This window comes from Coenobita brevimanus, chromosome 102, assembly GCF_032717465.1.
Source record: "Coenobita brevimanus isolate Jiangsu-jjx chromosome 102, ASM3271746v2, whole genome shotgun sequence".
NCBI classification, from domain to species: Eukaryota; Metazoa; Arthropoda; class Malacostraca; order Decapoda; family Coenobitidae; genus Coenobita; species Coenobita brevimanus.
The window spans coordinates 28,602,713-28,630,163 of record NC_137055.1 but is presented as its reverse complement, the minus strand read 5'-3'; positions in this window follow the sequence as shown (position 1 = coordinate 28,630,163).

Below are 27,451 nucleotides of genomic sequence, written 5' to 3'. Positions count from 1 at the left end.
CCCTACACCTTCCCTCACACATTTCAGTCCCTTCACTCACTTCTCCGGACTGAAAATGTGTCATGGTCTGATAAGTGGAGCATGCATACACTCACCGTCATGGTCAGGAGTCAACTGAACACCGGGGTTTCATGGCTGAGCCAGTCGACGTCACTCCGATGCACCGTCCCCCGCACGAGCTTGGAGCTGTTTTAGAAGGAAGTGATCTGACTTGGTATTAGTAGACTTAGGACTGGACTGCATGGGCCCTCGTTATGTTCAATCATAGCAGAAAATGACAAATTACTGAAAATAATAGACAGAGTATACCATATACATCTGAATCAAGGAAGTTTTAGCAGGAAACTTGTACAAACGAATCAGTGAATGGTCACAGCAGGGAAACTAGGAGGCAGAATTCATGTTATTTATGCCTCATAAAAGGACTGTTTCCTGTTTTTTTTTTTTTTTTTTCGTGGAAGTGAGTTACTGTGCATACATTTACATGTTTGGGAAATACACATCCATGTTAGGTGCTATTTTAACATATATTCAGCTTCGGTATAACAAAAAATGAAAAGGTTAGATTTTCACAAATGTCATACTTAGATGTTGTTTGTAATGTATCTTTGGTGGTGGCGACAGAAATAAGAATGAAGTTTTTTTTTTTTTTAATGCAGGTTTTAACCCGCCCAATCCCGACGTTTTCTGAGCTTTGGTCCGCCCCAGTCCCGGCTTTTTTGGGCCATTTTTTTTTTTTTTGCTCAAACATTCGCTTTTGGTCAGAAACTAAGGAAAATCACAAAGAAAGGTGTCCCTTGGGTCCAGAAATGGCTTACCTGGAGCACGTAAGTTTGACAGGTACTGCCATGCTCTATGAGTAGTCTTTTCGCCGTACGTTTTCTATGGTGGCAAGGGTACTCTGAACTGATGCAGTATACGTTTATTATCATGTATTCATATGTTGGAAATATGTATACCAGAAGTATATTGGGTTTTATACAGAAAAAAAATGGGAAATAAGGTATGTACCATTGTGCGACCCTAGCAAAATCGGTCGATTATGTCACCGATGGTAGCAAACATCATTATTTCATCAGCTATTGTATTTTTTCATGTTCCATATTACTTCCACAATAACATCATACCATTTTCAACTTTACATAATTGTTTGTACATATTTTGAGGCATTATGACAAGAATTAGCATAAAAGTAGTACTTATTTACCAAGTGAGATCATTTTATTTCATGCTTTTTTCAACTCAGATTCTATTTTTTCACCTTTTAGATTACTTATAACATAATATATAACCCACATACATGTTATACAATTAGTTTTATAGATGTATTTGCTGTATGAAAAGAATTAGCATAAGAATAGCGCTTATTTACCAAGTGACAACTTGGTCTTTCATGCTTTTTTCAACTCGGATTCTATTTTTTCACCTTTTTGATTACTTATAACATAACATATTACCCATTTACATGTTAGACAATTGCTTTTACAGAAGTACATGCTTTATGAAAAGAATTAGCATAGAAGTAGCGCTAATTTACGTAGGTAAATCATGTCACGTCATTATTTTTTCACCTCTGAATTTATTTTCTCCCCCTTTATAGTACTTCTCACATTACATTCTGGCCTTTTCCATGTCAGACATTTGCTTTCACAGTAGTACACGATTTACAGTAAGCCTTATCCTAATATATATATATATATATATATATATATATATATATATATATATATATATATATATATATATATATATGTTCTGTGACTTTCAACTTAGACTATTTTTCAACTTACATACTAACTTTACAGTAACTATACAATTGCTTTTATAGATGTACATGCTTTACGAAAAGAATGAGCATAGCAATAGCGTAACCAGGTGAGTTCAGGTCACCTTTTATAATACTTCCAATATAACATATTACCCCTTTACATGTATACAATTGCTTTTATAGATGTACATGCTTTACAAAAAGAATGAGCATAGCAATAGCGTAACCACGTGAATTCAGGTCACTCGAAATCTAATTATTCACCTTTTATAATACTTCCAATATAACATATTACCCCTTTACATGTTTTATATATATATATATATATATAGAGAGAGAGAGAGAGAGAGAGAGAGAGAGAGAGTGTGAGTGAGGTAGGATGGTGGTCCACTGGGAGACAGCTTATCCCATAATTGGTGGCTAAATTAGGAGCCACTGGGGAATTTTCCACTCATCTTACACCGTGAACAGAATTCTTCCTAGCGCTTATGTACCTACTGAATGTGTGTTGTACGACTTTCAACTTAGACTATTTTTCAACTTACATACTAACTTTACAGTAACTATACAATTGCTTTTATAGATGTACATGCTTTACGAAAAGAATGAGCATAGCAATAGCGTAACCACGTGAGTTCAGGTTACTCGAAATCTAATTATTCACCTTTTATAATACTTTCAGTATAACATATTACCCCTTTACATGTTATACAATTGCTTTTATAGATGTACATGCTTTACGAAAAGAATGAGCATACCAATAGCGTAACCACGTGACTTCAGGTACCGTCATTATTTTTTCAACTCAAAATCTAATTATTCACCTTTTATAATACCTCGAATATAACATATTACCCATTTACATGTTAGACAAGTGCTTTCACCTTCTGCTAACTCACACTACGCCTAACATGAACACCACGTTTACGTGTTGCCTCCCGCACACCACTTTCGCTTTCACGAATCTGTCTGAGCTCTCCCACCCCAACACTTTCACTTTCTGCTGCCCTAACCATCCCCACACCATTACTTCCTGCCACAGAACACATAGAAGGAACATACCTGTGGAACAGTCGCGATGTGCTGTCTGTCCCAGTCCCATGTGGCAATATCTTTTCCTTCCCCAGCCAGGAAAATACGCCACCATGTACTGCTTCCTTGTCCTTATCCTCGTCCTCGTCCTCATCTGATGGTAGGTGTTGCTGCCTAGATGCAGCACGTGGTGCAGGCTGACCGTCCCCTGCCCTCCTATATGTAATATATTTGACTTTCCTTGGGGAAGGGACCTCCTCATCACTGCTGCTGGTTACCTCCTCAGGCTGCACATAATCGACATCGAGGGTGTCATCGTCCACTGGGGAATCACTATCCCCTGTAAAGGTATCCAGGGCGACTTGTATCTCCTTCTCTGACAGCCCACGATGCGCCATGTCTGACCTGGGTGACTGCTGACAGGTAAGTGGAGGATCAAAGGGTCTGGTGAGGTTAATCTGGGTCTAGGGGATTATCCGCCTGGCGGCGAGTAGGTGAGGCTTGTGTAGGCGGGCGAAACAGAAATCAGGTGTAATTTTTGAAAAATGTGAAAATTATGCAACTTGCAATGTTGCCGCGTTAATTCACGTCGCCGGGACATGAGTGCCCATCATGTGCGGACGTTAATTCATGTCACCGGGACGGCACGGGTTAAGGTAAGAAAATTAGGGATTTTATTGAATTAGCTGTGAAACTGTGGTACCTGGCCATGTGCATTATTTTTGCGAGGATCTTAACAAAGTGTATGTTTTTTTCAGACTTCAGATTTTTTTGTTTTCCTTCTCCCTCTTCTTGAATATTATTCACCTATCACAATGCTGACATACATTTAAGACCAACAGCACTAGGAAAACCTTTAGTTCATTATAACATCATGCTGTCTGAGATTCTAAGTCTGTTGATAATATGGTGACCACCTTTATGAATGAGAATAGCATATTATACAAAGCATGTTTCAGAGTAAAAAAAGTAATGGAAAATTTCTTCAAATATCCGTTATGTTGGAAGAAAGTTAGGCTATTTTCTTATGCAAAAGAAGACTCGAATTTAGTAAATGTTCCAGGAAAGAAATATTTAAAGTGATTCCTACCTTATAAATTTACATTGATTATAAATCACCACATGATTCCCAGGACTCACTAAAAAAAAAAAAAAAGGGGTTCAGTTTTTACCAAGCATGTTGCTTCAGCCCAAAATATGATGCAAACTCATAGGTAAAGTATAGTGTCCTTATCTGGCAACCTTACATAAGGTGATATCTATCGATCTACTTGTGTATAGCTTGATGACTCATCCCTAGAAGGTGTGACCACAAATAGATCGCCTCCATGTCACTTTGTCACCTGCCATCTGACTGCCCTCCCTCCAACTCCCTCTCTCATATACCTCTCCATTCCATCACTCCACCTCACCTTTGGTCTCCCTCCTCCCTTCTCCCCTCTACCTCACTCACATACACTCTCCTACTTAGTCTTTCATTCTTCATTCTCTCCACATGACCATATCACCTCAGTGCAGTTCTCTTAACTTTCTCAGTCACATCCACATCGACACTGCAATGCTTCTTCTTCATTTGTTAGTCTGTCTCTCCATGTAACTCCATAAGCTTAAGGTAATATGACAGTATAATAATTCTGTTTGTCTTCTGTAAAACTTAGTATCTATCGATCTATCTATCTATTGCCAGACGCCTCAATCCCGTTTGGGGTGGCCACAAACAAATCGCCTCCAAGTCGCCCTGTCCCCCGCCATTTCACTGCCCTGCTCCCAACTCACACCCCCCTCTCTCATATACCTCTCCACCCCATCCCTCCATCTCATCCTCGGCCTCCCCCTCCCTCTTCCCTCCTCCACCTCACTCATATACACTCTCTTCGTCAGTCTTTCACTCTCCATCCTCTCCACATGGCCAAACCACCTCAGTGTGTTCCTCATAACGCTTCCTATCACATCCACATCCACACCACAACGCTCCTTTATATCCTCATTCGTCAGCCTGTCTCTCCACGTGACTCCACAGGCTCCTCTTAAATAACTCATTTCCACTGCTCTCACTCTTGACTTGTGTCCTTCCAACAATGTCCAAGCTTCACTTCCGTACGTTAGAGTTGGTATCACAATACTGTCATGTAGTAACTTTTTCACTTCCATGCTCACTTCCCTGTTTCTTATCACTGCTTTCAAGGAACCAGCAACCTTTCTTCCCTGGTGTACCCTTTCAAGCACTTCACCCTCCAAACCTCCATCCTTACTCATCACACTACCCAAATACTTAAACGTACTCACATTTTCCAATTACTCACCATCCAACCTCGCTGTACATTCACTAACTTCACCACTCTCAAAGACCATCACTTTACTCTTCCCTACATTCACCTTTAGGTTCCGTTTCTTACACACTCTCTCAAACTCATCCACCAAGCCTTGCAGCTCCCCTTCGTCTTCACTCAGGAACACAGTATCATCTGCAAACAACAGTACAGGGAGTTTCCAAACATTATCCTCTCTCACCAAGGCCACTCCAACATCCACTACCCTACCTTGTACCTCTTTTATTACCCCATCCATGTACAGATTGAACAACCATGGAGACATGACACATCCCTGTTTCAAACCAACTTTCAAAGAGAAAAATTCACTTAGTTCACCATCCACACGCACTGCAGCCTTCACACCATCGTACATACTCTTCACAGCATTCAACAACTTCCCATCTACTCCATATATTCTTAACACTTTCCACAATCCTTGTCTATCCACCCTGTCATATGCTTTCTCCAAATCCATGAAAGCCGCATACAACCTCTTTCCCTTCTCTAGAAACTTTTCCACTAAAGATCTAAGAATGAATATCTGATCTACACAACCTCTTCCCTTCCTAAAGCCTCCCTGTTCTTCTCCAACTAATTTCTCTGTTCTTTCTCTAACTCTGTCTATAAGTACCCTACCATACACTTTTCCTATTATACTAAGAAGACAAATGCCCCTATGATTACCACACACTTCTTTTTCCCCTTTTCCTTTGTACAAGGGAATAATTATACCTGACTTCCAATCCTCCGGGACTCTACCTTCCTCCCAGGCCAATCTGCACATCTTCCACATCCATTCTACTACTATCTCTCCCCCATGCTTCAGCATTTCACCACACACTCCATCAATTCCTGGGGCTTTCCCCGATTTAACTTTCTTCATTGCTTCCACAACTTCTATCCTACTGATTTCTTCCTTTCTTCTCACCTCCCTCTTTCTCCCAGCCATTCCCCAGCCACTTATACTCGCATTACTTCCATCCTCTACGTTCAACAATTCCTTAAAGTGTTCTCTCCATCTGCTCACTTTTTCTCCCTTCTCCACTAGTAATCTACCATTTTTATCTTTCACTCCCCTGCTAACTTCACTTCCACCCTGTCTTACTCTTTTCACTTCTTTCCAGAACATTTTCTTACAGTCCCTCCACTTTACACTCAAATTCCTTCCAAATTCCTCATCCACTCTCTTCTTACTCTCTTTTACTAATCTTTTCACCTCTCTCTTCCTTTCCACATATAACTCTCTCCTCAGCCTCTCAACTTCTTCCACGCCCCTATTTCTCATCCATTCATTGTATGCTTTCTTCTTTTGTGCCACAGCCTGTTTCACCTCTTTAGTCCACCACGCTGTTCCTTGCACCCCCCTCCGTCTTCTCTTCCTTCCACACACCACATCACATGCTGCACATATTTCTTCTGTAAATATCTTACACATACCTTCCACGTCTCCCATCTGCTCCAATTCATATTTGCCCAATCGTTCCTCCACTTCTCTCTTATACTCTGCCTTTTTCTCATCCTCTTGTAACCTTTCCACTCTCCTTGCACTACTCCTTCCTCTTGTCTTTCCCTTCTTCTATTCCTCCATCTTACTTGCATCCTAATTCTGGCCACCACCAAGTAGTGGTCAGAAAGTCCACTCCCCCAACCTCTATACACTCTTGCATCCTTTACACATCTTCGCATCCTTTCATCCACACACACATAATCAATCATTGCCTTCCTTTCATTCAGTTCACCACTCACCCTTCTCATCACTCGCCATGTATACCTGTGGATCATTTTATGCCTGAAGAGGGTATTGGCTATCACCAACCCCCTCCCAGCACAAATGTCCACTAACGCACTCCCATTCTCATCTATCTCAGCAGGCACACCCCACTTACCAACTATTCCATCCACCTTCACATTACCAACTTTACCATTCATATCACCAATCAAAAACACTCTCTCATTCCTTCCAAACTTTTCCATGCACACTTCCACATTTGTCCAGAACTCTTCTCTCACTTTTCTAGCACGATCTTGCGTTGGCGCATACACACACACAATCGCCCACATTTGTATTCCAACTTTCAACTTTACCCACACAATCCTTGGCCCAACTGATCCATACTGTCTTATGCTCTTCTTCCATCTTTTACTCACAACTATACACACTCCTTCCTTTGCCCTCTCATTCTCATCTACTCCTGCACATATACCCCATCCATACTCCCATTCTCTCACACTTTCTCCTCTCCACTTTGTTTCAGTTATTCCACATACATCCACTTTCGCATCCTCAAGCACCTGGACAATCTCTCTCTCTTTCACCTCATCATTCGCTCCTCTTACATTCCATGTACTCGTTACCAAGTCCTTTGTCCGGTCCTGGGTCGTCATCGTTTGGTCAGTCCTTGTCCGAGGCTTCTTGTTTGTTTTTTTAGGTAGTTGTTTTCCGGGGAGGGGCACTAACCCTCCGTCAACCCTTTTAGTCGCCTTTTACGACAAGCAGGGATATTGGGTATTCTTGAAACCCCCCCTTCCCCCAGGGGGGGTAGGGGGGTTTTAATATATTAATATTAATGCATAAAGATGCAATACTGACTAACTTTCCATTATACCCCCAGTAACTTGCCTTTGCAGGTGATTAACTATGTGATTTGTTTCTTGACACGTATTTATAACCAAACACTGAGAGTTGTAATGACAGTACCTACAGGTCCCTAAGTCAAATGTTTCCAATATAATTACAGTCATCTCGGGATCATCCACATTCCATACAGTGGCTGTTTTTGAACAACCCACTCTGACTGGTCAAGCAGGCCCATCTACAGCAGGCAAACACTTGGTCCTGCTGGGGCCATCCCATGCTGGTAATTGAAGCTTTGGGACATCAGACAGTGCCTTACCACTGTGAGGCATGGGAAAGATTGGGGATGTTTTCATTTTGGGTGGATACTACATTTGCAACTCTCCACTCAGTTAGTGGGAACACCTTTGTAGACTCCACATCACCCCACTGATTGGTTACTGGTATGTGGTTACCACCCAGCATTGTAAATGATTTCCTAGATTACAGGAAACCGTTAGGACTGTAATGTAGTGTAGAGTCACATCAAGTGGAAATAAGAATAGTTAAAAGTTACAGGAAGGATGAAGGTAAACGGAATGAGAGGAGGGCAGACACAAAAAATGAATGATAGGTGAAGGAGGAAGTAGGTAGCTTTACATTAACTGAGTGGATAATGGGGCCACAACAGTATACAAGCTCTGACAGAAAAAAGAAATGATCTCCATGGGCTTTATTTCATTACGTTTTAAGGGTTACATACATGCTTGCATGCCTTGTATACATATTGGCAGCTCTTCGTGCTGCATAACTTATATTAGCCTTCCTATTCAGGCCCATAACCCAGAGATCACTGTGCATGACCTCATCCCTTTATCATGTTCGGTATGCCTCTGGCACCTCTTTCCACGACCTGTACAGCCTTCACACTCTTCACCCAGTTCCTCCATCTGCTCCACATGGCCAAATCATCTCAATCTGCATCTCCTGATCACATCACTAAAGCATTCAAGACCCATCCTGCCTCTCAGATTCTCATTCCCAACTCTGACATCCCCAGTTCTGTCATTCTAAAATGCACCACACATCCATCTAACCATCTTCATCTCATTACACTTGAGCCTATGGATATCTTCTTCCTTTGCCCCCCAAGTTTTGTTTCCATAAAGCTCCACGTACAAGTGACCTTTAACTTAAAGGAACAACCTCCTCTATGCCAGAAGGGGTAACAACTCTCTGAACTTCTTCTAACCATTTCTAATCTTTGTGACTGAGCTGGCCCCAACTCCATCGCCTGCACATTATCATATTGCCCCGCTAACAAAACTCCTCTATACACTCCAGGAATTCACCAGTCGGATCAATCTGCTCCCATCTTTCTCTTCACATGCTGTTCTCTGCACACATCACACTCACACCCAAAATAGTTCTGTAACCTACCTCTTAGACCACTACACCTCTTATGCACCCACATGAAACCATGGTACCTGCACTATACTGCTGCCAGATACCCTCACCTTTCATGCAATGGGTTTGAATAAACTGCCTCTATGCCATCCTCTCCCAGTCAATGAAAGTCACTCTTTCTATTTCAGACTATTCTCACACACCCCTCTACTTTAGCCCTCCGCCTCGTCCTCAGTATAATTCTCTTCAACTTTATTTACAACTTTATTTCAACTTTATTTACGCACTTCCCTAGTCATACACTCACCGTCTATTCACCGCACATGGCAGAACTATCCCAAAGTATCCACATGAACACAACACTGTCCATAAATTACATCTGTCTGCCTATATCCAAGTTTCTCCAAAAGCTCCATTCAGATAACTAATTTCATTGGCTCTCACATGAGACGTGACTGTCCAGCAGTGCCATGCTCTGCTTCCATGCATCAGTGTTGAAACCACAATGCTGTTCTGACATGCAATGGTTTCTGTGCTGTACTTCTATACTTAACTCTCTATTCCTTACTAATGCCTACAGTATAACTACAACTCTCTTTCCCTGTCGAATTTTCTCTTGTACATCATCACTCATGTTCACATCTTTAATCAGATCAACTATCCCCTGGGGGTAAGGGGGTTTCAAGAATACTCTCCCAGTATCTCTGCTTGTCGTATGAGGATTAGTGCCCCATCCCGTAAAAAGAACTAACTAAACAAGTGAAGAAAGCGCCTCAGACCAGGACGGACCATACGTTGACGACCAAGGAATGGACAATGGACATTCTAAGGATGGGAACATGGAATGTGAGAGGAGTGAATGATGAAGTGAAAGAGAGAGAGATTATTAAGATGCTTGAGGATGCAAGAGTGGATGTATGTGGATTGACTGACACAAAATGGAAAGGTGAAAGGGTGAGAGAATGGGAGTATGTATTAGGATTATGTGCGGGAGTTAATGAGAATGAGAGGGCAAGAGACGGAGTATGTCTGATGATATGCAAGAAGTGGAAGGAGAATATAAGAGAGTATGGAACAGTGGGTGCAAGGACTGTATGGGTGAGAATGAAAGTAGGTATACAAGCTTGGGCGATTGTATGTGCATATGCGCCGACAGAGGACCGACTGGCAAGAGTGAAGGATGAGTTTTGGGCGAGTGAACAAGCATGTATGAATAAGTTAGAGAGGAGCAAGAGAGTGTTTTTGATTGGAGACATGAATGGCAATGTTGGGAATGTACGAGTGGATGGAGTGGTTGGTCAGTTGGGTGTGCCAGCTGAAGTAGATGGGAATGGTAGTGCTTTGGTGGACATCTGTGCTATAAGAGGTTGGCAATAGCTAACACCTTCTTCCGGCATAAGATGATCCACATGTATACATAGAGAGTCATGAGGAGGATGGACGGTGAACTTGTTGAACGAAAGGCAAAGATATATTACGTGTGTGTGGATGAATGAATGAGAAGACAACTGTTGGATGCAAGAGTGTGGAGAGGGTGGGGGAATGGAATCTCGGACCATCACTTAGTGATGGCGAAGGCAAGTCTGGAAAGAAAATGGGTGAAGAGACGAAGAGGAAGATGGTAGGAAAAAAGCTCCTGTGAAAAGAGTGGAGAAGTTGCAAGAGAGTGAGAAAATGGCAGAGTATAAGAACTTAGTGGAAGAAAGATTGGGAAGGTATGGGTTAGAGCAGATGGAAGGGGTGGAAGAAATATGCGAAATATTCACAGAAGAGATAGGTGCAGCGTGTGAGTTGGTTTGTGGAGTGAGGAGGAGATGCAGGGGTGTGCAAGTGACAGCATGGTGAAATGATGAGGTAAAACGAGCTATGGAACAAAAGACAAAGGCATATAATGACTGGGTAGCGAGTATAGGTAGGAGAGAAGATGAGAGAGAGAAGAGAGAACTATATGTGAGCAGGAGAAGGGAGGTGATGAGACTGGTGAAGGAAAGAAAAAAGAGAGTGGATGAAGAGTTTGGGAGGAATCTGAGTGTGAAAATGAGGGAGAGAAAGAAATTGTTTTGGAAGGAGGTAAAGAAAGTAAGACAGTGAGAAATGGGAAATAGTAGGGGAGTGAAAGATGGGAATAATAGATTGTTGGTGGAGAAAAGAGAGAAAATGAGGAGATGGAAGGAGCACTCTGAGGATTTGTTGAATGTAGAGTCATAGCAGAGCGAGTATAACTGGTTGGGGAATGGCTGGGAGAAGAAGAGATGAGAGGAGGTAGGAAGAGATCAGCAGGGCGGAAGTTGAAGCAATGAAGACCAAGATGGGAAAGGCCCCAGGAATTGATGGAGTGTGTGGTGAAATGCTGAAGTATGGGGGTGAGATTGTTGTGGAATGGATATGGAAGTTATGTAGATTGGCTTTGGAAGAGGGAAGGGTTCCAGAGGACTGGAAATCAGGTATAACTGTTCATTTATACGAAGGAAAAGGGGAGAGAGAAGCATGTGGTAACCATAGGGGTATTTGCCTTCTTAGTGTGATTGGAAAAATATAGGGTAGAATACTCATTGATAGGGTTAGGCATATAACAGAGGAGCTGGCTGGAGAAGAACTAGGGGGATTTAGGAAGGGAAAAGGGTGTGTATATCAGATATTTGTTCTAAGATGATTAGTGGAGAAATATCTAAAGAAGGGAAAGAAAGTGCTTGTACTCTATGCTGCCTTCATGGTCTTGGAGAAAGCATATAACAGAGTAGATAGGCAAAGTATGTGGAAGGTATTAAGAATATATGGAGTGGATGGGAAATTGTTGAGTGCTGTGAAGAGTATGTACGAGGGAGCTTGGGCTATGGTGCGAGTGGATGGCGAGGTGATTGGGTTCTTTGATCTAAATGTGGAACTGAAACAGGGATGTGTGATGTCTCCATGGCTGTTTAAAATATTCATGGATGGGGTTGTAAAGGAGGTGCAAGGTAGAGTAGTGGATGTAGGGGTGGCTCTAATGAATGAAAGTGAGGTATGGAAGACTCCAGTGTTGCTGTTTGCTGATGATACACTATTGTTTGCATGGAGTTGCAAGATTTGGTGAATGAATTTGGGACAGTGTGTAAGAAGAGGAATCTGAAAGTTAATGTAAACAAGAGTAAAGTTATGGTGTTTGAGAGGTATGAAGTCACAGAATGCACAGTGAGGTTGGATGGTGAGGATATGGTGAATGTGAATTGATTAAAGTACTTAGGTAGTGTGATAAGTACGGATGGAAGTTTGGGGGATGAAGTGCATGAAAGGGTACAGCAGGGAAGGAAGATTGTTAATTCACTGGAAGCGGTGATGAGAAAATAGGGAGGTGAATATGGAAGTTAAGAAGTCACTGCATGATAGTATTGTGATCCCTACCCTGACGTATGGAAGCGAGGTGTGGACCTTGCCAGAGTGGAACAAGTGAGAGCAGTGGAAATGAGTTACCTGAGAGGAGCATGTGGAGTGACATGGAGGGACTGGTTGACGAATGAAGAAGTGAAAGCATGTTGGGGGGTGGATGTGGATGTGACTGAGAAAATTAGGAAAAATATACTGAGGTGGTTTGGACATGTGGAGAGAATGGAGAATGAAAGACTGACTAAGAAGGTGCATGTAGGTGAGATGGAGGGAGGGCGAGGGAGGGGGAGACCGAGGATGAAGTGGAGGGAGGGAGTTGAGAGGTATATGAGGGAGGGGGGAGTAGAGTTGGGGGGGAGGGCAGTCAAATGGTGAGTGACAGAGCGACTTGGAGGCGTTTTGTCTGCGGCCACCCTTCGCGGGATTAGGACGACAGGCTTTAGATAGACAGATAGAATATTCCATTAAATGGCCAGTCAGATTCACTGTACATTGTGTGACTTCATTCCTCTAAAACAGGGTTATCTAACTTTTCCTTCTTGTGGAAAGGGACCCTGCAACCTAGCACACAGCACAGGACACGCGAAAATACAAACACAACATCAACAGCATAGAGAACCTATGAGAAAATCCCATAGGAGCACATGCTTGCCTGTGGCCGATGGGTCTGCTGGCCAGATTTGACTGGGGTTGAGCAACAACAATAGCAGCAACAGACCCCCTGAATTTTCAGATCACTGTCCTGTACCCCCACATTTAAGGCACAGAATATTGCATGGTACTCTTTATCTAGAATCATAGGTGAAAAATGCCAAAATACAGTTAATAACAGAAATTGTAGACCACATACATCTAGATCAGTGTGATTAGAACAGGAAACTCCAACAATCGACTCACTGAGTAGGCAGAGTGGAAAACTACAGTATCAAGCACAGTTCTTTATATTTGTCATTCTTAATAAAGACTATAATCCAATGAGTGTTTTTCTTTGGATGTGAATTGCATGTCCTGTATATCACAAATAAATACCCTGGTTAGGGACTAACTTAACGTTACCTAGCTTTGGTTCAACTCGTGATATTGATGCTTAAGACATCATAAATATATTTTGTAGCTGTCCTTTCTGACATCAAAATGTATCTTTGGTGGTGGTACTACAGATTAATAAGATAAAGACATTATATTTTTGAGTTTAATTCTAATTAGTGAAATTGAGGGTCTTACTGAATTACTTGTGTAGCTATAGTAGCCTACCAAGTACAGTACATTGTTTTTGTCCAGCAGCTTAACAACCTAAAGTAATATTGCCAACAGGCATCGCTTACCTACCCAAACCTGATGCAATATAAGCTAGGCTAAGCTTGTATACATTTATAGTTAATAGTGTTTACCAATTTCATTAAGGCCTGGGTGGGTTAGGATGTTGAAAATTAATCCAGTGGTATGGCGCTTTAGACTGCAAGGAATAATATGGTCATATCTTTTCGTTTCGTTTTTAAAGGCTCCAACATGCTTGCATGCGTCGGCCTTGGTCACCTAATGTCGGCTCTCCATGCTGCACGATTCATTGCAGCCTCCCTGTTCAGTCCCTTAACCCTGAGGTCACACTTAATGACCTCGTCCCATGTCTTTCTCGGTCTACCCCTCTTAACCCCACCCCCAATATTAACACTTCTCACCTTCCTCACCCAATTATCATCCCCCATCCTCTCCACATGTCCAAACCATCTCAATCTACCTCTCCTCATCACAACACCAATACACTCCAGTCCCATCCTACCTCTCAACGCTTCCATCAGAAACCCAGCCCCCCCAGACCTTTGATGCAGGGACTCGCTACACAATAACCTAATCATTGTCATTTCTGTATGTCTGAGCCGGCGAATATCCTCCTCCTTCACTGCCCAGGTCTCACTACCATACAGCATTACACTCCTAACACATGCTGCATACAAAGACCCCTTAGCACATAGGGAGAGTCCTCTCAATGTCAGGAGAGGCAAGAGCTCCCTGAACTTCTTCCAACCACTTCTCACCCTAGCCACAGAGCTAGCTCCAGCCCCACCTCCAGCACACAACATGTCTCCCAAATAACAAAACTCTTCTACACACTCAAGAGATTCACCAGCAAGTTCAATTCTTTCACGTCAGACAATCTCCACCTGCTCTCCCCGACATGCCATACACATAAAATCAGCATTATCTCACAGTCTACCTCTGATACCACTACATCTCTTATGCACCCATTTATCACACACCGCACAAGATGAAATTTCTTCCCACGCCCTTGTGGCAAACTGCACATGGCCACTCTCCCTCGTCTTTGACAGTACCGCCACCAACCCTAGATATCATCACTTTTGTTTTATCTGCATTTACCCTTAAGCCCTTGTGCCCCATACCATCTCTTCACTTCCTAAACCTTTCCTCCACCTCCCTTTCGTTCTCTGCAATCAACACCACATCATCAGCATACAACAACTTCCACGGGAGTCCGTTTCTAAAGTCACGTGAAAGGGCTTCAAGTATACCATGATAAACAACATGGGACTCATAACTGACCCCTAATGCACACCAACATTCACGGAAAACCCATCACTCAAATCTCCATTCACTCTTACCTGGGTGTGAGCACCCACATACCTAACCATAACCACCCTAACCAGCCACTCCTCCAAGCCAAGCTTTCTCATTGCCCACTTCACCACCTTTCTAGGGACTCTGTCAAAGGCCTTTTCCAAATCAACAAAAACAAAATAAAGATCCCTTCTCCTACGAATATATTTTTCCTGAAGCTGTCGAACAATGAATATGACATCAGTGGTACCCCTACCTGGCATAAACCCAAACTGCATCTCATCAATATTCACTCATTCTCTAATCATACCTTCTAAAACTCTCTCCATTACCTTCATTATCTGATCTAAAAGCTTTAGACCTCTATAATTTCCTCTTTCCAGGGCATCATCCTTCCCTTTATATACATTTACAATTACACTCTTCAGCCAATCATCTGGGACAACACACTCATAAATAATCCTATTTATCAGGTCAGTGACTAACTTAACCCCTATATCGCCTGAGGCCTTCAACATTTCGGCAGCCAACCAGACACACCTGCTGCCTTCCTCACCTTCATCCTGCCTATTGCCTCACTCACAGTAGCAGCATCAATCAAGGCCAAGGGCCTGACACTGGATCTGCTGGCTCCAAATCTTCTCTGTCCCAATCAAACTCCTCAGTCCTACGCTTGGCAGCCAAATATTCCTCTTTGCTACCACCCTTCTTCCATTCCCGGAAAAGCCTTCTTTTCTCCTTAACTACAGCTTCTACACCCTCATCCCACCACCAAGTTACTTTATGTCTTGGTGGTACTCTTGTCCAACCGCATATTACATCAGTAACTCTCAAGAGATTGTTCTTGAGGGCTCTGTACTGTTCATTAACGCCTCTGTATACAGCTCCCTGTTCGGCCACCACTCTCCTCAACTCATTAGAGAAGGCATCCCTTACTACTTGGTTTTTCAGCTTCCATATTTTCCTCCTAGGTACATAAGTCCTCTTTTTCATCACTCGTTCTTTAAGCACCATCTCGCAAATCAGTAGTTTGTGCTGCTGCACACACTCCTCACTTCCTATAACTTTAACATCCCTCACTAACCTCCTATCGGCCCTCCTAACCAGAAAATAATCTATCTGACTGCTATTTCCCCCAGACTCATACGTAATTAACCTACTGTCTCTTTTCCTAAAATATGTGTTGCACACAATCATGTCCGTTGCCTCCCCAAACTCGAGTATCCTTTCCCCTTCTGCATTCATTATACCATACGCACATCCCCCATGCACTCCTTCGTAACCTTGTGCCGCTTCACCTACATGACCATTTAAGTCCCCTCCCAAAACCACTATCTCATCATCCCACATACCACCCACTACATGTATTAAATCATCCCAAAATCTATCTTTCTCTGCTTCTTCCAATCCTGCCTGTGGAGTATATGCCGATATAATCGCAGCTATCCTTCCACTGAACAAAATTTTCACTACCAATATCCTATCGCTTACTCTCATAACATTCATAACATATTCCACCCATTTCTCCGCAACCATCACACCAACACCTCCATATTCGTCTGCCCCCCCTTGCCAAAACAACTTATAGTAACAGTCCTTCCCAACAATCTTTCTTGCTGATCCACCGCTGTACCGGACTTCCTGCAAACATGCCACATCCACCCACCTCCTACTGAATGCCTCAACGACTTCCCCCGCTCTTCCCCTCAAACTTCCCACATTCCATGAACCCACCCTCATCCCTCTGGGTGATTTACTGTCCTCAGGCTTGCTTTGAAACTTTTTCTTGTGTTTTGTCGTATTCAGTATTATAAAGGGGGATATACTTTAATAAAACATTTTATTTAAAAAAAAACAGTATTATCATTTACAAATACTCTGTAGCACTGCAACGTGTCTTGTTATGTATTTCCTTATTAGGAATGTAATTCATCATGAGAATAATCAATAAAAAATCCATTGCACCAATATTATTAAAACATTATTTGTTCCTTTCTCAAAATGATTTTCAGCAGGGGCTATGGTAACTGACTTGAACCCTAATACTCTCACAATAACTTTGTAGCTTCTTGTAGTGATGCTTTGTAGATCAGTTATATATATATTAGACTTGTGGACGAGCTGTTGTTATACGTGAGTAGCTTTGTAAGTAGATAATCTTGGTTCCCTTTTGTCATGCAATGACAGGAGAGGTAAAGAATGGTATGGGACTATTTTTATTTGTCTTGGAAATATTAACAGTCTCTCACATACGAGCGAAGTATAAAGTAGAGTCCCGCTAGCTACCTCCCTGTCTCTCTCTCTCTCTCTCTCTCTCTCTCTCTCTCTCTCTCTCTCTCGCCCATGTTGCTAGGCTCGTTCTCCCTACTACCTGCCGGTTCTATGGCCTGTCTCCTTCTGAGCTCTGCTTCCTAAATTCTGGTGTAGCAGGGGTCGCATCACGTGTGTTACACTGTGGTTGGAAAGTTCTAGAAACCTGTGTGTGAGTATGTGTGTATGTGTGTGTATGGTCACTAGGCTTTGTTCGAATGCTATCTCGCTGACACACTACCTATATCATCCCCTGACAGCTACTTCCTGTGTATGGTTAACATTTCCTCAGTTAACTTGCAAGATCATTTCCCTTTCCCAGGCTTGCTTGGAGCTCTGTCTATTTATCTATTTATCTATCTATCTATCATGATTTGTAATTATAATATGGAGTCCTGACATTGCTCGGCCGCGCCGCTGAAGGTCCTCCGACAGCAATCATCATTGACATATCCTAATCAATTAGTACATAATATTGATTATAATATTGTATACATATAATATTCATAGTAAATTGCAATGATCTAGTAATATTACATTTTAAACAAGTTGTATACATATTTGAATAAATGCAATGGTTGTTGTATGACATTTTGTAAGATGTGTATGTATAACAGACATACACATATAATTGTGCAATGGTAATACTGCTAGGTTATTACATTACAAATTGAGTTATCCCTTTAGTAATGTCTAATATTTAAACTAACTTGTATGATGATTTTGGTAACACAGATTTGTGGTAAAACTGTACGATTTTACATAATATTGTAGTAACGTTGTGGTAATACATAATTGTAACATTGTGAATTGTTACATAATTGTATTGTAATTGTTACATTGTAGTAACATTGTAGTAATACATAACTGTAACATTTTATGAATTGTTACATAATATTGTGGTAATGCATAATTGTGTTGGCCTTATAATTGTAGTTACATTTTGTTAATGCAATTGTTACATAATTGTGTTGGTCTTATAATTGTAGTTAAAGTTACATAAAAGTTACATCTTGTTAATGCAACTGTTACATAATTTGTACATATTGTTTGTAATTACATAATTGTAGCAAGTGTAACATAATGCAATCGCTTGTCGTTACATAACTGTTACATATCGTTTGTCGTTACATAATTGTAGAAAGTGTAATAAAATGCAATCGTTTGTCATTACATAATTGTTACATATTATCTGTAGTTACATAATTGTAATAATTGCAGTCCTGACATTGAATCCGGTCATGCTGCGGTCGATGATATGATGTGCCATGCCACTAGCTTGTGGAGACAAAAATTTGCTTTTTTTTTTTTCACTTATAGAAGGAGTTTATGTGGTATTTTGGCATTTGTAGTAACACTTACACTTATTTTCACTTGTTTGTTATGTGATCTTACTCTATTTCTTTTTATTTTCTTTTATTTTTTATTTTTTTGTATGTATTGATTTTCTATAGTTTTTCTTCGTTTGTCTACACTTTTTCTGTGTTGTTCATGGTTGCATAATTGCTGGCTAATTCCCTTGGGACCCTTTTTAAGGTTTAGTTTATATTGCACTAATATTACTGAAAATGATATTATATAGTCCCATATTTTGTTATTTTATATAAAAAATATATATACACTATGTACAGTATTAACTATATACACTGATTTGTTGTTCACTTGTACCTATCGTGGGCAATATATGTGTCAGCACTGTGTGGAAATCTTTGTCTTCATGATTGTGTTGAAGATGTTCATTCTTGCTAACGTCATTTGTGTTGGCCATTTTTCTTTTCTTTTCTGGTTTTCCTTGTAACTTAATTTATCTGTTTCCACTAGGTAGCTTTAATTAATAAATGTTTAATACAGTTCTTTTAATCGCTCACTGAGTAACTGTGATGGTATATTTTCTTTATTACTTTGTAGATGTAATAATGTATAGCTGTGTGTAAGCAACACGTATTTTATGTAGGTATAAATGGTAACATTCGTTGGTAGAAAATAAATGCTATAATAAATGAATGAATATATACAGTGTAGAATATTTATTGTTGGTGCAAATATTTTATGATTGAATTATGAAGATAACTGAAGTAGCTATATGTATTTAAGTTGTAATTATACGGCAGATTTTATATGTTTGTGCATAATGTGTTGTCTATCACTGTGTATCGTATAGATGAAGTAACTATGTAACCCACTAATTTTTACCGTAGTGGAAATGATGTGAGTGGTGTTGCACGTAGTGATAGCGTTGTTCATCACAGGTTGATTGACGTGTTGTGGGGTGTCAGACACACGGTTTGGCGTCGTCTCAGCACACGTATGGTGACGTCGACTTCCCACACTGGTAGCTGTGGTGAGTAAATGAGTAGCGATGAGTAACTTGAGTGAAGATGAGTGAGTAAGATGAGTTGTGAATATGGGTTTGGTATTTGCTTCGTCGTCTTGACCTCTCGACTCCTGCGTCAGCGGTGGAGGTTGGGTGGATGTAGCAGAGAGAGGAGGGTGAGGTCTGGTGGTTGTGAGTTGTGAGTCGTATCTCACTCTTCGTTTGTTTGTTTTGTGTTTTCTTTCTTGATGTATTCTCGGTCTTTTTTTCTTGTGATTTACTCGTTGTGGGATGAAGACTGCCGCTACTTGTAGGAGCGTGTAAAAGATTATACAGACGCATCGTAGAGTTGTTACTTGTAGTTGATTGTAGATGGTTGTAGTTCGTTGGTTCGTCATAGAAATTGCAAGATTGTTTGTATCAGTATTTTGTTAAACTACTGGCAAGACGTCGTGTGATCTCTTCACCTCTACCTCAGCATGATGATCGGGGAATTGGAGGGGGCTGGTTGGAGAGAATACTGTCAGGAGCTGGTTGTGAGTTGTTGGTTGTGAGAGGTATTTTTTTGTTTTCAATCTTGATATTTTGTAGGAATTCACTGTTGATTCGTAGACGAGGTTCGTATACGTTTGCTGCCGCCATATCTCACAATAACTTTGTAAGTTCTTTGTAGAAACTTGTAGAGAAGTTTTGTTGTTTAGTTATATATATATTAAAGTTTTGGACGAGCGGTTGTTATACGTGAGTTGCTTTGTAAGTAGATAATCTTGGTTCCCTTTTTGTCATGCAATGACAGGAGAGGTAAAGAATAGTATGGGACTACTTTTATTTGTCTTGGAAATATTAAAGTCTCTCACACACGAGTGAAGTATAAAGTAGAGTCCCGCTAGCTACCTCCCTGTCTCTCTCTCTCTCTATCTCTCTCTCTCTCTCTCTCTCTCTCTGCCATGTTGCTAGGCTCGTTCTTCCTACTACCGGCCGGTTCTATGGCCTGTCTCCTTCTGAGCTCTGCTTCCTAAATTCTGGCGTAGCAGGGATCGTGTCACGTGTGTTACACTGTGGTTGGAAAGTTCTAGAAACCTGTGTGTGAGTATGTGTGTATGTGTGTGTATGGTCACTAGGCTTTGTTCGTTTGCTATCTCACTGACACACTACCTATATCATCCCATGACTTGCTACTTCCTGTGTATGGTCAACATTTCCTCAGTTAACTCGCAAGATCATTTCCCTTTCCCAGGCTTGCTTGGAGCTCTGTCTATTTATCTATTTATCTATCTATCTATCATGATTTGTAATTATAATATGGAGTCCTGACAATACTGTATTTGCAAAAACATTTTATAATTTCTTCAGTATATGTACGTCTCCCCATTTTCAAGGAGGCAAATATGTATGAGTACAAGGATTCAGGAGGTAGCATGTCAGACCACCTACAATACCCTTAAGTTATACCAGAGGCCAGAGACAGGAGAATAGCAGACAAGAGAGTGAACGGAGTAGCAAAAACAGCAAGAGGAAGAAAAAAAAAAAAAGGATTTGAGAATTGAAATTTTGATCAAGTTTAATGAGATGGAGGTAGTGGATCATGTAAGTTATGTATTCAGAGAACAATCAAGTGCAATATGTTGAATGTTTATGGCATCTGAAGATTTTTCAAGGGGTCAAGACATCTAGCTACACTGCAACTGCTTTGTTTTACAGTGGATTCGTCCCCAGTTTTGTTTGGCTCAACAAATTAGACCCATCATACATTACGACAGAGAAAAGAAACTAAACATGAGATCAAAATTCTAAAACGATAACAAATGATGAGGCTTAGTAATATCAATCAATCGTGATTTTCGTGGATGAAAATCCCTAGTCCAAATTCACTGAGAGACGAAATAACCAGCTACGAGTTCTTCTCTCACCAGTTAGAGTGAATGGTTCGTACGTCTGGCATGTATCTGGCAGCCGACAGCCCATGCGCAATCAACACAAGGAGTCAAGATTTCCAGGTAGTCAGGATTTCCCGCTACACCAGCGTAGGCTGTACAGGATAAAAAATGTCTAGTTACGTAGTAGATGTGGAGAAAGAAAATGATATGATGAAAAGAAAAAGTCATTGACTGGATGAAATGAACACATACTGCATTAAGGCGGACGAGGAAAAGTGTGTGTGTGTGTGTGTGTGTGTGTGTGTGTGTGTATATATATATATATATATATATATATATATATATATATATATATATATATATATATAACAGCGCATGATGGCAAAAGGTGTGAGAGGCCAAACATAAAGGGGATGGATGACGTCAGTGAATATGCAAATACGAGATAAGGAAAGTGAGGACACGAACTGAAGATGGATGGAAATGAGTGAATGAAGTATGTATTAGGTTATACAGTACAGTACATGAGACGTTTTGCACACAAAGTTTTGCACACTTTTTTTTTTTTTTTTTTTTTTTTTAACTTGGCGGTCGATGGAATATACTTTATCCCACAGACATTATAAAGCCTTATTTCGTGCAAAAATTTTGCTCTATGATGGAAAATCCACTACTATAGCTGCACCACCCTAAAATGCACATGCACTCAAATATTTTAATTGCAAAAAATTTTAAGTTCAACCTTAGTTTACACAAGCCACGACCAAGTATGCAAAGTGTTAGATAAGCTATTAACACCGAAGGGGCCTGTGGGAAGGGCGTGGTGAAGACCTTTAATCAAATTTTTGTCCCAACCCACCCTTCCAGTTACAGCAGGTTTCTTCGCGAATAGTATCAGGAAGTAAGGCTGCTGTGAAGGTCAGCCGAATGAATATGTAAACCATTGCACTGAGTACTATGTTTATTTTTTCCTGATAGTTCTCCAGCTTTTCATGACCAACGGCTACCTAGTGGTTCATAATAGGGATCTCCTAGGAAGTTGCTGAAAACTCTAATAGAACAGCCACCTAAAAACCGTCTTAGAAAACAAACTTATTCTTGAAACAACATCTAGAGGGTTCCTTTTCAATAGTTTAGGTCGGCCATGCATTGATAATGTGGAAAAGTAGTAGTTTATGGAAGTATGTCATATTCGAAATTTGCCAGTTTGTTCATATTATTATTCATATTATTGTTTCATAGGTCTGCAAGAAAATCTATTCGGTATTTCGGGATAAAAACTAACCAGTCGTACTTAAGGGGTCTCACTGCGTGTTCATGACCTATTTTAAACACCTAATCGAAAGATGATCATCCACCTTCTGGATACATAGAGATTCCTCTATGCCACAGCAAACACGTGGGAATCCATTCACGTGCGCGATTGTCGTCAGGTATCAATAGTGCTTCACTAGCAGCGTGACTATAATAATTTTTTTTATTATACTACATTATTACTAGGTGGAAAACAAGCTAGTAAATTACTTGCACAGGCAATGAAACGCCATTGTGGGAGAGGGTCTTTTGCGTAATTATTAACATGCACTGGTGCGATTTTACACAACTGCATAAATTTTTAACTCAAGGCTTTATTTAGCTTTTTGGAGTCCATCCATGAAGTCCCGGGAGGCTTGTGTGTAGACGTCACGTGAGACAACTGAAAAGTGCAGGTTTGCACTTTGCGCTCTGCTAAGGAGGTGACCATGTTGTAATGTTGTGACCATTTCTTAAAGTGAATTAACACCATACTTGGATCAGTTTCTCAGCGTTACTGGAATTCATCTTGAGAGTAACCATCTCACGAGTCAACTGCAGGGGGGCGCAGAGGAAGGGGAAGAGAAGACATGGAGAAGGGGTATCAGGAAGAGGCAGAGGAAGGAGGCAAAGAGGGTATGGGGGAGGCTCAAGATGTGGCCTCTACATCAGTTATACACTAGGCAACAAATTTCAAATTTCTTTCTGTTACAGACATGGGAACTACTATTTCTTTCTAAATCTGTGATGCTGATTTCAGATCTGATAGCCAATTTCCCTATCACATCCAGATTTTGTGTAACCACAGACCCCTTTTTTGCCTTTTCAATCCCCGGCGTCTAATACGTAAGCAAACTATCTACCTTTTCTGTGCCATATTTTGTGTTAGCCATGCTTACATAATGCTAACAGGGGTATCCTTCCTCCTTTCTTCTGGCATAGGACAGACAGTGAATGCCACAGACAGTGAATTTTCACTGGTGGAGTTACCACCCCTACACCCAACCATCCACCCAAAGTGCGTATATGTCAAGTTCTTACTACAGAGAAGCAAATTCCTATTGTGAGGTGAATCTTTGTTGTGGTCTCTTCCTTTGTCATTTGTGGGATGAAGTGCTTTCTCGTTGCACGAACCAGCATTAATCACCCATCATATCTGGGTTGAAGTTCCCTTGATATCTGTATTCCATAACAGGGATCTCCCGGTGGAAACGCTCGCCATGCTCGTCACTTACAGCACCCAGGTTCACAGGGAAGAAGTCAAGATGTGAGTGTAAAAAATGCATTTTAAGAGACATCCTGCATCCCATTCTTTCATAAGCTTTCAGCATGTTATCTACCAGTTCACGGTAGTTTTCAGCTCTGTGGTTTCTTTGTGGTAAGTGGTGGCGACCATCATCCACTCACTTGATGTAGTGGTGCTTATTTCTTCCTTAGCCTTTATCATTCTTTTTCTGTGCCTGCCCTCCTCTGTTCCTATTTCTCCCATCTTTCCTGTCACTTCTTAATGCAATTTCTTTCCTTTACAGGTGGCTTTACATTGAGTGAAAAGCCAAATTGTTTCCTGTAAGCCAAGAAACCATTTACAACGTCGGGTGGTAACCATATAACCAAACCATACGTGCTCCCTATGTGTCAACAACTGGGTTGGTGGAGGGTTAGTGCTCCTCCTCGTAAAACAAATAACTCAAAAGTCAAATGACCACCCCTTACGTGATTATGGCATCAGGCAATAGATATAGTTTTCCAAGAAAATTTGTGACAACTTGAACATAAGATGTCCAGGCAATTAGTTCCATCTCATTTAGTTTAAGGGGGAGCTATGGATCGCAGATGTCACTACGGATCTGTGGCCCAGTGAAAACTCTAGCATCTAACTTTGCGTCAGTCAGAATTCAATTGAATTTGCCCTTTAAGTATTGAAAACCACACCCCTGACGATCCATACCTTTCACAAAATTTTTCATGAGCCCAAGTTTAATGTGAAGTGGTGGATGATGTATTTTCAGAGGATCAACCAGTGCTGGATGTTGTATATTATGTTCACCAACAACAGGTTCAGTTCTAGATGGCCAGTCATGCTTTTTGTGGTGGTTCCTATCATCTCTGCTATTCCATAGACACAGAAAGCACATGTGCTTTCTGTAACCCAACTGTAGACCAAGGAGCAAGGATATAATTTTAAGGTCGCCACAAATATTCCATGTGTGCTCCTTGTATTTGATAAGCCTTAGCAGTAGTTCCCTGGATTCATAATTCTCTTTAAGACCTGTGGCATGGGCTAAAGGTATCGAAGGTTTCTCATTGCTATTGTGCAGTAAGATAGCTTCAAGATTCACTTTACTCGAGTCAATGAAAATTCTCCACTCTTTGGGATCATAGTCACACCCAATCTTTTGCATTAGACCAATGGTATCACTGCAGAAACAAACAATTTTCTCCTTTAAGTACATTGATGAAAATTTCAAGTGGCGCTGACGAAAATATGAATCTTGGTACTTGGCTGTAGAAGATTCCATTCTTGAAGTCTGGAACCAAGCAACTCTGACTATGCTTGACTTATCAGGTGTGGGGAACTATCTGCATCTGGAACATATGGGTTTTCTTTCTCTACTTCCATATCACTAGCTGAAGCGTCAGAACTGTTGTCTGTTATCATTGGTGGTGGAAGTGGCTGTGGGTTTTCTTGGTCATGTGGTACTGGTTTTAAGGCTGACTTACAGTTTGGGTACTTGATCTTTGATTATTTTTCTTCGAAAATCCTGCTGTCTTTGTAAGAAAAAATAACAATCGTCATGGTGATTTGTGGGCTCACACCAAATCGTGGGCACTGCGAATGGCATAGCCTTAATTTTACTATTCATCTAAGCGGTTAACATTGCGTTGCCCTGTTCACAGCAAATGTGTGGTGCCCAGTCCCTCTCTTGGTCTCCTACCTTACAACCAAAATAGTACTTGTAGGCAAGTTTCATCCTTGATGCTGTCACTATGTTTCTTCTCTGTTGTATAGGTGTACATTGTCCACAGACATAGCATAAGTTGTCTAGGTGATTTACACAAGCACGTCTATTTGATCCCATTCAGAAGTACCACAGAACTTCTTTGTATAAGTTGAAATGCACAGAAATGAATCGGTATATGTTTAGAGACAAAACCTATATATATGATACTAATGCACTGATAGGAGCGCTCATTGTTACAAGGCACTTAAGTGGCCAGGTAGCCAAGCGTAATATATCATTACACAAAATCAGGACGTGATGGAAAAATACTAAATACAAATTTGAAATCAGCGAGCCTAATTACCTAGGAACACCTTTTTTTTTTTTTTTTCTGTAAAAGAATCTTTATTGCTTAATAATTATTACTGTAACTATTGTAATAAAATTGAATTTTCTACATCATAAGAAAAAAAACTTTCATGGAAAACAATCGTGCAAAGTACACAGCAGCAGATTTTGATTTTGTCATGTAATCAATATGAATATATAGTGTTTCAGATTTTACTCGATGCAGCTTCTTATATATTGTCTTTGTTTAATCAGTTTGCAAAATATAAAGATTCTGAAACAATGTCCATTGTAGGAGGCCTCACAACTATAGTAAACAAAATGAAGACCAGATTTTAAAATAACAACCAACAACCAGTGTGTGCAAAGCCACAGCACCACGGATAAAAAAAATGTGAAAATGCCAAGTGTTTACTGTGTTACATAGCCTATGATTTCATCATCCTTTGTATAATTCTAACGTACAGTATGCTGCATGTTTCATCACGATTCACCTCGTGGCTTCCATAGTGACCAGGCTTGCGTGTTCTACCTCACTCCCCCCTTCTCCCCCTTATAGTAGAGTAAGTCGTTCTTTCTGTTGTTCAGAGAAGGAGTGTCAACTCTTCGTCCTCTGTACCCTCTTTTGCGCGTCCTTCTTACAAGTTGAATCAAGCTCTGCCGGCCCCTATATGATGAACTCAGTCTCTGCATTAATTGCCACTTAGATCTACTCCTCATTTGGTTCACATCTTTGTCCTCCCCTGTATAGTGTATTATCTTTGTGAGTGCTCAGGAAGTCTCCAAGCATCTAGCTGCTGTATAATTTGAGTATAAGTGTTGTTACCATTTTTTTTTACTGAATGGCCTAAGGTGTTAATTCGCAGGCCTGGTAAGGTTTTTGTGATTCATGTGGAGTTTTTGATGTCAGCCATTATTAATAATATTTTGTATGTGTAATAATATATCTTGCATTAACTGAGCATTATCCGGTTTTCTCATTTTATCAGGGCTGACTTAGATAAATTTACTCTTGCTAATTTCGTGTTAATAGAGGCTATTGCAGTTAACCATATATGTAACCTGTTTTGCCATTACATTATCCTTATGAGTCCTGAATGTTTAGTTGTTAGTTTGAGCATTAAACTTTAACTTGTAATTTTACCTAAGTCTTTTTTTTTTTTAACCTGGAACTTTGCGGGATACTAGTGATTTTAGTATTCTCACTTGAAGTGTTCATTATCTCTCCCTGTTCCGTAATATAAATTTGGCGACCTCTTATCAGGATATTCAGGATATTATCATAAGGATATTGCTTGATATTTTGTGACTGGGATTTATTCATGATGTCTACTATTACTACTCTTGATGAAGC